Source organism: Canis lupus, chromosome 12, assembly GCF_011100685.1.
Source record: "Canis lupus familiaris isolate Mischka breed German Shepherd chromosome 12, alternate assembly UU_Cfam_GSD_1.0, whole genome shotgun sequence".
In the NCBI taxonomy this organism is placed as follows: Eukaryota; Metazoa; Chordata; class Mammalia; order Carnivora; family Canidae; genus Canis; species Canis lupus.
Window position 1 is genome coordinate 44,094,499 of NC_049233.1, and position 16,017 is coordinate 44,110,515.

The following is a 16,017-nucleotide window of genomic DNA, read 5'->3' on the forward strand; positions in this document are numbered from 1 at the left end:
ATGATCTGCTGAAATAATGCTGTCTTCTTCCAGAGGCCCACCCACATCATGGAGGGCACTATGCTTTACGGCAAGTCTACTGATTTGAGTGTCCATCTCATCTAAAAAATGTTTTCATAGAAATATCTAGAATGTTTGACCAAATATCTGGTCATCATCAAGTTGACATAGAAAATTAGCCATCACAAAAGAATTCTAAGGTGAAGAGGAAAAAGTTAAAAAAAAAAATCTTCATGTCAGATAATATTGATCTCTCAGAGAAAAATGAGGGATTTGTTGGAAGGAAGGCTGAGGGTTGATAGCCATTGAAAGCACACTCTGGGGACAAGGATGGGATTTAGAGATGAGAAAAGCTTTAGGAATAGCACTCAGAATAACCTTTATGTTTGAAGCAATGTTGAACCTAAGTCAGATTTCTCTCTCTCTCTCTCTTTTTTTTTTTCCCTTCAGCATGGTTTCTAAAAGAGGAAAAGCTGTGGAATCATACCAACTGAAATGTGAGTCCTAGAAACCCACTCACTAACCCACTATGTGACCTTGGGAAAATTATGTGAAAATTAGTCTCTGCTGTAAAAAGTAAATAAAATTATTTGTGTATAAGTGTCTGGAACAGGGAGTAGTTACTTAACTGAGGGTGATCTTGCTCCTCAAAGGACGTTTGGCAATAGCTGGAGACATTTTTTTGGTTGTCATAACTGGTGGTGGGGCGGTGTTATTGGCAGAAGTCAGGAATGATGATACTTATGCAATGTATAAGACAGGACCCTTCCCCACCAACAAAGAACTATCCAGTCCAGAATGTCATAGTGACAAGGTTGAGAAATCCTGGTCTAGAACAATGTCCAAGGCATTACAAAAACAGTAAATCTTGGTTTCTGTCTTTATATTAATCATGGTAAACCAAATGGAGTAGAATTTTTACCTGTAAGTGGCCACAACTGAAGGGTTTTTTTTCTAAAACACTTAAAATATTCTGCTGTAAAGAAGACTAATAGGCAATTTAGAGACAAAAAGAAGGAAACTCCGTTCAGAAATAAAATTCTCTCACAAATAAAATGTGAAAGAAATTAACAAATTCAAGAAATATCAGAAGTCTAACTTCTGTTTATAAAGGGTCCTGTTGCCCTGGGCCAGGACAGACTCATTCTAATATATCATGTGCTACAGAACCAAACTTTGAGGGAAACTTTTAGTTGACTGGGATTTACATTTATATATTGTTTATACATTTTCCTATATAAATGATATATTTTAGAAATAAAACAGAGAACCCAGCAAATTGAATAGTTAGGTTTTGTCCAACTTTATGTGTAACTTTTCGCTAAAAACCAAACTGAAATTCTTTTTTATATATAAATTTTATTTATTCATGAGAGACACAGAGAGAGGCAGAGACACAGGCAGAGGGAGAAGCAGGCTCCCTGCATGAAGCCCGATGAGGGACTAGATCCCAGGTCTCCAGGATCATGTTCTGAGCCGAAGGTGGCGCTAAACCGCTGATCCACCGGGGCTGCCCCAAACTGAAATTCTTAAGCAACTTCAGAACCAGCACAGTACAACTTTACCTGGAATATCTCACTACCTCTGGTTTCTGTGAGTGCAGACACTGAACAAATATGCAAAAATAAGGCAATTTTAATTCTTCCATACTGATTTGACCATATTTGCATCAAAAGTTCTATTATTTCTATTCTATTTGGATGGGACTGGGAAGGAGGCCAAAGCTGTAAGCCCATTAGTTAGTTCTTGAGCACTTAGTAACGCTGTCACTCTAAGTCCCACATTTGTTTTTAGTCTTTTTCTTTAGATTGTGGCAAAACTGGCACAAAAAAATAAAACTTGCAAAACCTGCAAAAACAGGTTTTTTGTTTTTTGTTTTTTTTGTTGTTGTTAAATGCAGACAGGAGTTTCAAAAATTACTTTGAATTTAATGGTAAGTTTTGTTTTTTTATTTTGTATTTATTTTTTAAAGATTTATTTACTCATTCATGAGAGACACACAGAGAGAGGCAGAGGAAGAAGCAGGGCTCCTCACAGGGATCCCAAAATGGGACTTAATCCCAGGACCCTGGGATCACGACCTGAGCCCAAGGCAGGTCCTCAACCACTGAGCCACCCAGGCATCCCTAATGGTAAGTTTTAAACTAAGAAGTCAGATCAACTAAAAATCGGACGATGAAGAAACTAGCGTGATCCCTGATGCCTGCTGGCTGGCCGTCGGCCTGGAAATCCTTCCTTGGCTGCAAGTCACTGACTAAAGTCTACGGGAAAAGGGGGAACCATTACCCCTGGAAATGGACAGAAAAACATTAGTGGAGATTAGGGAGGAACTCAAGACCGTGGCTGAAATCAGTCCTGTTACCCTTATGAGCAGAGTAGAGAGTGTTTTCTAAGAGCCCTGGGGAGCCTAGCTGCCATCTGAGGAGAGCCTACTGTGGGCCAGGCGCTTTTGAATATTCTTTTATTCGATCCTACAAACAGCCTGAGACATCTAGATGCTGAGCAGTTGCTCTGGGATTAACACCTAATATGAGAGGGATGCTGAACGACTGGAATTTGTGCCTCGATTTGTGCATACCTATGATGAAAATAGGTCTATTGTGGATTTGTGAAAAATTAATAAACTTTGTTTTTAAGCAGTTTTATGTTCATATGTCAAGGGCTTGCAATGCCAATTTTAGAAATAATCTATAACCATACAAGAAAATTAAAATCAGTTGGAGTCCCTCAAACTCCATGTAACCATTTCACGCATTTTTTGTACAGTTATACATACCTATGCAATTTGACAAGAATGGAATCATATTCATTCTTTAACAATTCAAAGACGTTTTATGATATATTTTTGCTTTTGTCTCCCTGTCTCCCCCGCTTCGTTCACATAATCCCCCCTCCACGTACATGTTTATTTTTATTTATTTTTTTTTTTTATTTATGATAGTCACACAAAGAGAGAGAGAGAGAGGCAGAGACACAGGCAGAGGGAGAAGCAGGCTCCATGCACCGGGAGCCTGACATGGGATTCGATCCCGGGTCTCCAGGATCGCGCCCTGGGCCAAAGGCAGGTGCCAAACCACTGCGCCACCCAGGGATCCCGACGTACATGTTTATAAATGTACACAAATCTGCATATCCTTACACATGTAGGTTTTTTGGTTGTTGCTTTTATATTAATGGAGTTTATATTCTTTAGTGCATTTCACTTAGACTTTGAGGAACCCACTCCAATAAAACTGGTTTGGACCTGGCTTATTCCTGATGGCATAATGTCCCAGAGTACAGGTTTACCTACACTGATCCTGAGAATCACGTGGGGCTCCGTCTGTTATTCCCATCTCCCACTGCTCAGCTCCTCATGCCCTTTTCACTCTGACCTCTGGTGGTCACTCCTTGTTTGTTCATTCTCTGGGATGTAACTTAAATGTAGTGAAGGCTGTTTGATTTAATTGAAGCTTTGCCCTTGGATCTAGTCAGAGTCTTGGGGCATGAGAACAGAATGGGAAGCATGACAAAGAGAAGAGCTGACATTAGAGATCCCTGGTTCATTATCTCTCCTGGGAGTCATGTAGAGGCATAGAAATCAGCTTTTGCTGGCCCCTGGGAGTGAAGTAGTGACCACTGCCAGATGTCAACCACACACTGTTCCAAGGACCACTTCTCTGGATCTACAGAGTTGGAATTCTAGCTTTATTTATTGCATGCCCATTATGTGCCAGGCCACAGTTCAAGAGATTCACATACCTTCCCACATTTATGCCTCACAACCAGGCAAGTTTTATCATGCCAACTTTTCAAATGGGGAACATGGGCAATGAGAGATTAAGTGGCTTGCCTCAAATCACATAGCTAAGAAGTGGTAGTGTTCGGTTTCAAACCTTAGTCTTCCAACTTCAAATACATTTCCATTGAGTGCATTGTTGTTACAAGCCCAAGATGGATTCAGTGCCATATTCAGGGGCCATGTAGAAGGAGGGGGAGCTTTACTCTTTCTGATTGGATACATGATGAAGAGTGTGGTTTGCCCAGGACCATCTGACCCTAATAAAGATCTTTACTGAAAGCTTGTTCGTGTCCATTTGTTATCTATCGCTATTTCCAGAATGAAAACACATGTGATAATAGAAAAATGCTACCTACCATAAGCTTCCAAGTTTGGAGCATAAATGATGGCGCTTCATCAGCTTCAGTTTACATTCCTATGAATTCAGCTTTACAAGAGTCTCTATGTTCCAGCAATGTCCTATGAAATCCTGTCTCTGAGAGACTTTCTGGTACTTTCTGGTTGGGACCTGATGTTTGTACCCTCGCGGTATTGCCTAGAGTTCATGTCCTCTTCAGGTTTTATATTCATATATATTTTTGATGGTTCTAGGTTAAGTCTCAGTGATTTCTGTAGGAAATTCAGTTTCTTCTCTATTCAGAGAATCTTCTCTATTCTCTAAATTATAGAAGAGAGGGGCAGAGACTCCTTCAAGTCTCTTTCTGGAGACATTTGCATTTTCTCAGTAACATTCATTAAACATCTGATTTCCAGATACTGCCCTTAGTGCTGGAGATAGAAAAGTTTTGCTGCCCTTGAGGTTCTCACAGTCCAGTTAGGGCGGCAGACACAGGAACAAGGAATTCCAAAGAAGTGTGGTAAGTACACAGGTCCAGGGCCAGCACAAAGGAGGAAGAAAGCAGCTTGGCCTATCTGAGAGAGCAGGCCCCACACGGAGGCAAGGCTACACCATGGCTGCAGGAAAGGACTCAATCTTCAGATTTCACTTGGGAACACACCATTGTTTCTCCTCCGGTCACCCACAAGGATGGGAAAGTCAGGGATTCTTCAGGTGAGTGGAAAGCCCGCAATAGCTCCAATAGCGGATTGTGGGTCGCTCCTGCCAGAGTACATCTAATCTGAATACAAATGCCATCTTATCTTTTACTTTGCCTTGTCATTAGATTTGCTTAATTTACGAAGTCTGTCTTAACCAAAAGGCCCTAGGTTTTTTTTTTTTTTAAGCATGCCGATCCATACTCTCTAATGCGTAAAGGGTTTTGACCAAATTTTGGGATTAAAAGTTAACAGAAAAGATTCCAGCCACAGCAAGTCATGCCCCTTCTACAAGGCTGAGTCATCACTTAGACCTTGACCATAGACCATGAAGCATCTCCTCTTCCTGTCTTTCCATTGCTAAAACTTTCCAAGTACATTTCCATAACAAATAAGATTTAGCTTTGGGAAGGGAGCTGTTCTTTTTTGGTCTAGGTCTCTTGGGAAATCAAGTCTAGGGAAAAAAAAAAAAAAGCTAAGCGGCATAGCCTTAATCATGGCTAGGAATGATAGGGATCACCACTTCTCCTTAGATCACAGTATCCCCAATGCCCTGAAATGTGACAAGAGATGCATCCAGGCACTCTGGTTCATTTCTGGAGAGTTTATACTAAAGCCCCCATTAGGCGAGGGGCCCCACAAAAGATGGATAGTTTTTAATTCTATTGGTGTGTAAATGGAGAGACTGGGTTGTATTATAAGTATTTTAATAAAATCTTTGGTCATGATAGTCACAATATTAGAACATCAAGTCTAGGAAGGTTGGGGGAAAAAGCTAGCAACCTCAATATTTGTTTTTTAAAAAACTGATAACATTCCTTACAATGCATTGTTTACTAAAATAGTAGGAGTCACATTGTACAAAGTGTCCATTCTCATGTAGAAGACTGGTTGTAGAGTGGTGGAAAATTGTAGGATCATCATAACAGGACCAGATTGGGGAACTTAAGGCATTAGGAAGGGGCTGCTTTTGATATAGTTGGATATGGGTGCTAACTTGCTCATGCAAGGCTACAGAAAAGCTGAGGGATTGTGCTAGGCTGGGAGATAGAATCTTTGTTAAGCCAGAATCCTGAACCAGAGAAGCAGGAATTATCAAGCATCAGGACCAGAGGAGGTAATGCTAGAAATGAATTAGTTAATTTATTCTTAAAAAGTCAAGTTGATGCTAAGACAACCTCAAATAGATGCAGAAATAAAGTGCAAGCAGGGCTTTGGGTAGATTGAAGAGTGATGTCACCGAGGCCGCAGAGTAGGAGACCCCCAGCCTCTGTTCTCCCCACAAAGATCAACAACTAATGGCTCTTGATGAATAAAACAGACCTAAGAGCTCTGGAAGCCAGTTAAGAAACTTTAGCATACACTGAAACAAAAACAGCACAAAAAGGGAAGGAAGACTGCTTGGCTTTGCCTGCGTCACCCCATCCCCCAAGCCAGCATGGCTCTACCCTAAGAAGTGACTTCCGGGCTAGAAAAGAAGTCCCCCCTGGGGCGCCTAGGTGGTTCAGTCAGTGGGGCGGTGGGGCATCTGGGACACTCTTGGTTTCCACTCAGGTCATGATCTCATGGCAGGGAGTCTCCTTGGGGATTCTCTCCCTCTGCCCCTCCCCTTGCTCTCTCAATCTCTTTCTCCTTCTCTTAAATAAATAAATAAATAAATAAATAATAAATAAATAAATAAATAAATAAATAAATAAATAGACTTCCTCTTGCAGGGAAAGGAAGAACAGGGTGAGCAGAGAGCTTCCTCTGCCTTTCAGGGCAGTACATGAAGGTCCCACTTCAGTTTCACTTCACCCGCTGACAGGCAAAGCTGAGACACATGGAGAGGGATGTGAGAAACAAGGCAAAGTAGCAGGGGCTTGCTAGGAGCAATCAGGCAGTGGGAGTGACCGTGGCTTTCAGTGACCTGCTCTGTGGACAGACCCAACAGCTTTGGCCACTGGAAAGGAGAAACAAAACAATGGCCCGCAAAGCCACAGATCCTCCATCGATTTTTACCAGCTTTCATCTCACAGGTGTTCATGTTTGCTGACACCAGCCACCTGAATCTCTCCCTGTTCCCTCCCCCAAACTCTGCCAGAGCCCAAGCACCACACAGGCAGCCAGCGTAGGCCTCCGCAGCTGCACGAGTGCAGGACATTGGCCTAGACGCCAGTGGCTGACCTCTACCACTGTGGGCCAGGTCAAGGCTAGCTCCTCCAGCTGCGCATTTGCATATTACTAGCCTGACGCCCCTCACTGGCCTTCACTGATGTGCATGTGCCCAGGGAGGAAACTGCAGCCGTGGGAAAGCATGCCAACAGCCAGAATCTCTGCAGCAGCTTATGGGCTCTGATCAGGCCGTCTTCTGTCATAAGCCTGCATCACCGTGCTTCCCTGCCACTTGCCCCTCCAGCTTACATGTGCATGCCCCAGCCCAACCTCCATCACCAGCCTCTACCACTGTGTGCCCATGGCAAGACACAGCAGCCATAGTAGTCAGTGCCAATAGCTAGGGCCCCTGAAGCTGCCGGCACATCAGTAGTGGGCCTTGGCTCTTGTCACCTGCGTTGGCCTTCACCACTGTATGTATTTCTGAAACCAGACCCTGCCACTATACAGGCGCCTGCACTTGTCTCCACAGCAGAGCTGTGCATACCACAGGCTCAGGCCACTACCAGTGCTTGCCCTAGTCCTTAGCTATTCGACCTAGAGGTGCTGCTGAGGACTCAAACATCTCTTGCACCCTCAGCAGACACTCTGTTGTGCTCACCCAGGACCATGCAGTTGTCAATGCCGTGGACATTGAGGCAATGGCCCGAGGCAATGCCCCCTTGGACCTGGTGCTGCCACACACCTCTATACTTGGCTCTCAGTGGATTTTTCAGCACAGACTTTGAAGACCAGAAGGAAATTGGTTCATAGTCTAAGCATTAAAAGAAAGGAACTGCCAATTGAGAATACTTTACTCAGCAAAGATGCCCTTCAGAAGTGAAGGCAAGATAAAGTTTCCCCAACAAACAAAAGCTGAGACAGTTTATTACCACTAGACCTGCCTTACAAGAAATGCTGAAAGGATGATAACTAGAAACATGAAAATATATGAAATTAACACACTGGTTAAAATAAATATGTAGTCAGATTCAGAACACTGTAATACTGTAGTATCAGTGGTCTGTTGACTACTTAATTCTAGTATAAAGGTTGGAGGACACAAGTAATAAAAATTTCTATAGCTATCATACTATGTTTATGGATGGATACACAATGTAAAAAGGTGTAAATGTGGAACACTGCATGGAAGTCGCTGTACAAAGGATCAGTATCCATGCGTGAAGTCTGTGTGTGTGATGGCAGAGAAGGGTGTGAAGACCATCACTTCCGTGGCTGTGACGAGTGCTTTGCCCATCATTCAAAAGCTAGAACCACAAATTGTAGTTGCCAAAATACTTGCTTGTTAGGGGCTAGACAGGATAGAGAAGAAACTGCCTATTCTGAATCAGCCAATAAACCAGATTGTTGCCAATGCTAGAGGTGCTATGACCAGGGCAAAAGATGCTGTGACAACTATTGTAACTAGAGCCAAGGATTCCATGGCCAGAACCATCACTTAGGTGATAGACAAGACCAAAGAACAAGACTGGCAGTGTGGAGAAGACCAAGTCTATGATCAATGGCAGCATTAAAACAGTCTTGGGTTGTCGGATGATGCAGCTGGTGAGCAGTGGAATGGAAAATGCACTTACCAAATCAGAGTTGCTAGTGGACCAGTAACCTCCCTTTCACTGAGAAAAAACTAGAAAAAGAAGCAAAAAAAAAAAAAAAAAAAAAAAAAAAGTTGAAGGGTTTGATACAGTTCAGAAGCCAAGTTATTATATTAGACTGGGATCACTGTCTATGAAGCTCTGCTCACATGCCTACCAGCAGGCTATCAGCTGGGTTAAAGAAGCCAAGCAAAAAAGCCAAGAGATCATTTCTCAGCTCCATTCCACTATTAATTTGATTGAATTTGCCAGGAAGGATGTGCATAGTGCCAACCAGAAAATTCATGGTGCTCAGGGTAAGTTCTCTCTCTCCAGGGTGGAGTGGAAGAGAAGCATTGGCCATGATGATACAGACGAATCCCACTGTGCTGAGCACATTGAGTCATGCACTCTTGCTATTGCCTGAAACTTGACTCAGCAGCTACAGACCATGCGCCACACCCTGCTGTTCAAAATCTGAGGGTTACTGCAGAACATCCAGGATCAGGCAAGTCACTTGGGGGTGATGGCTGGTGACATCTTCTGGGTGTTCCACAATGCTGCCTCCTTTAAGGAAGTGTCTGATGGCCTGTTCACTTCCAACAAGGGGCAGCTGCAGAACATGAAGGAGTCTTTAGATGTTGTGATGGATTATCTTGTTAATAACATGCCTCTCAACTGGCTGGTAGGTCCCTTTTATCCTTAGCTGACCGAGTCTCAGAATGTTCAGGACCAAGGTACACAGAAGGACACAACTAATCAGGAGGCCCAGCAGCCTGAGCACAAAACACATCAAAGCTGTACCATCAAAGTTCATGGTACAGGCAGCCAGATGACACTTTCTCTTATGTTGAAATTAACCTGTTAGACAACTCTGAATTGAGGAAGCAGCTAAGTAGAGATAAGGTCCTCAGTTATAGTCATTTCTAACTGGATTAAGAGCTTTAAAATTTTTGGCATTAGCAGATGAGTTCTGTTGTTTACCTGGCTGGTCAGAAAATGATAGATTGGTCACAGCCTAGCCAGGACTCCCAGAAAGTTTCAGTGCATTTATGGTCTCATCCTATTACCGTTGTTGCTGTTCATATTGAATAAAAACATTGTCATGTGGGCTGTGGTGTGGGCTGCCGTCTGCTCCAGTTTCATCTGAGCAGGCTTCATCTCACTGGTTTGTCTCACAAAGCATGCCTGTACAACTCTAGGTTTTTAAATTTTTCGTGAAGGAATGTGCTCTATGAATTCAATAAAATAAACTGCAAAATAGATCAATGAAGAAAAGATGTAAATGTCGTCTCAAAAACTTAAAAAGTGGTGGGGGGTGATAAAAGAATAGGGTTTTTGTATGTGATTGAAGTTAAGTTGTTATCAGCTTAAAAATGACTATTATGTTTACAAGATGTTTCAGGTAAGTCTTCGAGTAATCACAAATGAAAACCTATAGTAGATACATAAAAAATAAGAAGAAGGGAATCAAAGTATACCCACTACAGAAAATTCAACACAAAAGAAGACAGCAAGAGGAATAAAAGCAACAAGAAACTACAAAATAGCCAGAAAACAATGAACAAGATGGCAATGGTAAGTCCTTATCTACTAATAATTACTTTAAATGTAAATAGATTTAGGGGATCCCTGGGTGGCTCAGTGGTTTAGCAGCTGCCTTTGGCTCAGGGTGTGATCCTGGAGTCCTGGGATCGAGTCCCACATCAGGCTCCCTGCATGGAGCCTGCTTCTCCCTCTGAGTCTGTCTCTGCCTCTCTCTCTCTCTCTCTCTGTGTCTCTCATGAATAAATAAATAAAATCTTAAAAAAAAAAGTAAATGGATTTAAATGTTCCAATCCAAAGACCTCTAGTGGCTGAATACATAAAAAAAACAAGACCCAACTACATACTGCCTACAAGAGACTCAGTTCAGCTTCAAAGGCACACATAGGCACAAAGTGAAGAGATGGAAAAAAATATTCCATGCAAATGGAAACCAAATAGCATGGGTAGCTACACTCATATCAGACTTCAAGTCAAAAACTGTAGTAAGAAATAAAGAAGGTCATTATGTACTGAGAAAGGGGTAAATGCATCAAGAGGATATAACAATTGTAAATATATAAGCATCCAACATAGGGTTACCTAAATATATTGAGAAAATACTAAGAGATCTGAAGAAAGTCATAGAAAACAGTACACAGTAAGAGCTGGGAACTTCTGCCTTACTTTTAACAATTCACAAATCATCCAGACATAAAATCAATAAGTGGAAAAATAGACTACATGTTAGAACTACATGTTAGATAAAATGGACCTAACAGCCATATGTAAAACATTCCATTCAATAGCAGCTGAATACACATTCTTAGGAACACACAGAACACTCTCTAGAATAGATCATATGTTACTTACAAAACAAGTCTTAGCAAATTTAAGGTTGAAACCATATCAAGTATGTTTTCTGACCACAATGGTATGAAATTGAAAATCAGTAACAGGAGGAAAACTGGAAAATTCACAAATATGTGGAAATTAAACATCACACTCCTGAGCAACAAATGGATCACAGATGAAATTAAAAGGGAAATAAAATATGTTAAAGCAAATGAGAATGGAAACATAACATACCCAAACCTATGGGATACAGCAAAATCAGTGCTAAGAGGAATGTTAATAGCAATAAATGCCTACATTAAGAAAAAAGAAATATCTCAAACAATCTAACTTTACACCTCATGGAACTATAAAAACAAGAAGAAGCTTAGCCTAATGTTAGTAGAAAAAAAGGAAAGAGCAAAGATCAGAGTAGAAACAAATGTAATATAGAATACAAAAACATAGAAAAGGTCAACAACATTTTGAGTTGGTTTTCTTAGGTGGTAATAAAACTCACAAACTTTTAGCTAGACTTATGAGAGAGAGAGGAGAGAGAGAGAGAGAGAGAACAAAATCAGAAATTAAAAGGGAGATATTACAACTGATACCACAGAAATACAAAAGATCATAGGAGACTACTATAAATGGTTATATGCCAACAAAGTGGGCAACCTAGAAGAAATGATAAATCCCTAGAAAATACAGCCTACCAAGTCTGAATCATGAGGAAATAGAAAATCTGAACAAACAAATAACAAGTAAGAAGACTGAATCAGTAATTAAAATCTTCCTAACAAAAGAAACCTAGGACCAGATGGCTTCATAGGTGAATTTTACCAAACATGTAAAAAAAGAATTAATGTCAATTCTTCTCAAACTCTTCAAAACCACTGAAGAGAGGGAATACTCTCAAATTTGTTTTCCAAGGCTAACATCACCCCATACCAAAGCCAGACAAGGATACTATAGGAAAACTACAGAGGATGATCTCTAATGAATATACATGAAAAACTTCTAGAAGAAAAACAACAACTAGCAAACTGAATTCAACATCACATTGTTTTTTTTAAAAAGATTTTATTCATTCATTTTAGAGAAATAGGAGGGAGAGGGTTAAATGGAGAGGGAGAGAGAGAATCCCAAGTAGACTCCCTGATGAACCCAGAGCCCTACTGAGGACTTGATCCCATGATCTGAAGATCATGACCTGAGCTGAAATCAAGTTGAGCCAGTTGAGCCATCCAGGCACCCCTCAACATCACAGTAAAAGGATCATACACCATATTCAAGCGGGATTTATCCTGATAAGGCAAGGATGGTTCAATATATGCATATCAATAAATGTGTGATATACCACATTAATAGAATGAAAGACAAAAATCAAATGATCTTTTCAGTAGATGCAGAAAAAGCATTTACCAAAATTCAACATTCTTTCCTGATAAAAATTCTTTAAAAATTGCTTATAGAATGAATACACCTCAATATAATAAAAGGTCATATATGACAGGCCCATAGCTGACATCATACTCAGGGGTAGAAAATTTTCCCTCTAAGATCAGAAACAAGACAAGGATGTCTACTCTCACCACACTATTCATCATATTACTGGACATTTCAGACTGAGCAATTAAACAAGAAAAAAATTATAAAAGCACCTAAATCAGAAAGGAAGAAGTAAAATGGTCTCTGTGTGCTAATGACATAATTTTGTATATAAAAAACCCTAAAGACTCCACCAAAAAACTATTAGACCTAATAGAGCAAGTCAGTGAAGTTTCAGGATACACAAAGTACAATAGAGAGCAAACTAAGGATTGATGGATGGGAGGTGGGTAAGGGATGGACAAGATGGGCGATGGGGATTAAGGAGGGCACTTGTGATGAATCACTAAATTCTACTCCTGAAACCAATATACCCTATATGTTAACTAGAACTTAAATAAAAACTTGAAACAAATGAATAAAAAAAAAAATCAACGTACACAAATCAGTTGCATTTCTAAAGACTAACAAAGTATCTGAAAACAAAATAATTCCATTTACAATAACAAAAGCAATAAAATACTTAGGTATAAATGTAACCAATCAGGTTAAATATCTATATACCAAAAACTATAAAACATTGAGGAAAGAAAACTAAGATAAAAATAAATGAGATGATATCTTGTGTTCATGGATCAGAGAAGTTAATATTGTTAAAATGTCCATAGTACCTAAAGGCATCTATAGATTCGATGTAGTTCATATGATGTTTTCAAGGCCATTTCTCACAGAAATAGAAACAAAATCCTAAAATTCTTATGAAACCACAAAAAACCAAAGACTACCAAAATTCAACCAAAGCAAATAGCCAAAGTAGTCTGGAAGAACAGGGCTGGAGATATCACACTTCCTGATTTCAAACTATAATACAAAGCTATAGTAATCAAAACAGTATGGTACTAGCATAAAAACAGATATAGGGATCCCTGGGTGGCGCAGCGGTTTAGCGCCTGCCTTTGGCTCAGGGCGGGATCCCGGAGACCCGGGATCGAATCCCACGTCGGGCTCCCGGTGCATGGAGCCTGCTTCTCCCTCTGCCTGTGTCTCTGCCTCTCTCTCTCTCTCTCTCTCTCTCTCTCTCTGTGACTATCATAAATAAATAAAAATTAAAAAAAACATATAATTATCAATGGAACAGAATCGAGAGCCCAGAAATAAATAAATAAATAAATAAATAAATAAATAATAAATTTATACAGTCAATTAGTATTTAACAAGGAAGCCAAGAATACTCAAGAAAGAATGGTCTTTTCAAGCAATGGTGTTAGGAAAACTGGATATCCCTTATCTTACATCACACACAAAAATTAAATCAAAAGGGGGTCAGGACTTAAAAGTAAACTTTGAAACCATAAAAATCCTAGAAGAAAACACAGGCAAAATGCTCCTTAACATTTTTCAGATTTGACACCAAAAGTACTAGCAATAAAACCAAAAATAATAAGTAGAACAACATCCAACTAAATGTTTCTGCACAGCAAAGGAAACTATTAGCAGAATGAAAAGGCAACCAATTGGGACATCTGGGTGGCTCAGTTGGTTAAGTGTCTGCCTTCTGCTCAGGTCATGATCCCAGTGTCCTGGGATCCAGTCTGGCATGGGGTGGGATCCTTGCCCAGCAGGGTACCCACTTCTCCCTCTCCCTGCCCCTGGCTTGTGCTCTCTCTTGCTATCCCTATCTCTCTCTCAAATAAATAAATAAAATCTTAGGGAAAAAAGGCAACCTATTGAATGGGAGAAAATATTTGCAAGCCATGTATCTGATAAGGGGTTAACATCCAAAATGTATAAGGAGCTCATACAATCCAATAGCAAAATACCCCAAATAATTTGATTGAAAAATAGGTAGTGGACTTGAAAGGACATTTTCCCAAAAAGATAGAAAATGTATGTGAAAATGAATTCAGTATCACTAATTATCAGAGGAACGCAATCAAAACCACATGAAATAAATATCATCTCACACCCATTAGAATGGCTGTTATCAAAAAGAAACAAGATAACTAATACTGGGGATGATATGGAGAATAGGGAATCCTAGTTCACTGATGGTAGGAAGGCAAATTGGTGCAGTTACTCTGGAAAACAGTATGGAAGTCCTCAAAAAATTAAAAATGGAGCTACCATATGATCCAGTGATTCTACTCTAGGTCTATTTAAAAGAGATTATCTGCACACTCATATTCATTGCAGCATTATTCCCAGTAGCCAAGGCATGGAAACAACCCAAGTGTCCTTTGACAGATGAATGGATAAAGAAAAGGTTTTATGTATATATAAATATACATAAAAATTGTATATGCTTACATATTTAATGGACTATTATTCAGCTGTAAACAAGAAATCCTGCCATTTGAGACAACATGGGTAGACTTGAGGGCATCAGAATCTAAAAACATCGAATTCATACAAACAGAGTAGAATGGCGTAGTTGCCAAAGGGTGGGGGAATATGGGGAGATGTTGGTCAAAGGGTACAAATCTTCAGTTATAAAATGGATAAGTGGGGATTCCTGGGTGGCTCAGCGGTTTAGCGCCTGTCTTTGGCCCAGGGCGCGATCCTGGATCCCCAGGATCGAGTCTCACGTCGGGCTCCTGGCATGGAGCCTGCCTCTCCCTCTGCCTGTGTCTCTGTCTCTGTCTCTCTCTCTATCATAAATAAATAAAATCTTTAAAAAATTTTTAAAAATGGGTAAGTTTCAGGGATCTAGTGGACAGCACAGTGACTATAGTTAACAATATTGTAATTTTGAAAGTTACTATGAGAATAAAGCTTTAATGTTCTCACCATAACAATTTAAAAATGACAGTGAGGTGGAGTGAAGGATGTGGTAACTAACCTTATGGTGGTAAATATTTTGCAATGTATGTGTGTAACAAACCATCACACTGCATGCCTTAAACCTACATATGTCAATTGTATCTCAGTACCCTGGGGGGGGGGGGGGGCGTGTGTGGAAAAGAGGACTTTTGGAGAGCACTTGGAGTCAGTTTTACCTGGGATGATGACTGAATTCAAGGAATCAGACCTGGGCCTGCAGTCAATCCTCTTGGGTTTATGCAGTGTTGGAATCCCCTAATGAGAAGCGCAGACTGCAGACCTCAGGGACCCCCAGCTCAATCTTCTTGATGTATAGCTGAAGAAAATAAGGCCCAGCGCACAGATACTTAGTGTGAGAGAGGACTTTCCACTCTGAGTTCTAGGCTTTCTTTAGGGCTACACCACACTCCGTTTCACTGGCAAACTTGCTTAGTTGAATACATAATCAACACCTATCATATCCCAGGTTCTGTGGCAGAGGGCGGGGATTCAAAGATGCCTATGAAGGTTATGACCTAAACAGTGAGACAGAGAGCTTCAGAAAGAATTATTTTATACCAGATAAAAATTATTAATAGTTTCATTATATGCGTAAGTGCATATACAAAAATGGTAAGTGAAAAAAAACAGCAAACAAAATTATATGTATATTCTGTTCGCCTTTTGTTAAAAAAAAAAAAAAACATAGAAACTTGAGAAACGCATAATGAGCCATAATGAGCCAAGTGTTCTGGAATATGCGAAGACCTT

General features: G+C 40.3%; 1 pseudogene; it reads left to right on the plus strand.

Annotated features, from left to right (window-relative positions):
* Nucleotides 1–4,731: 4,731 nt before the first annotated feature.
* On the plus strand, nt 4,732–9,377 carry LOC119876892 (annotated as a pseudogene).
* The last annotated feature ends 6,640 nt before the right edge of the window (nt 9,378–16,017 follow it).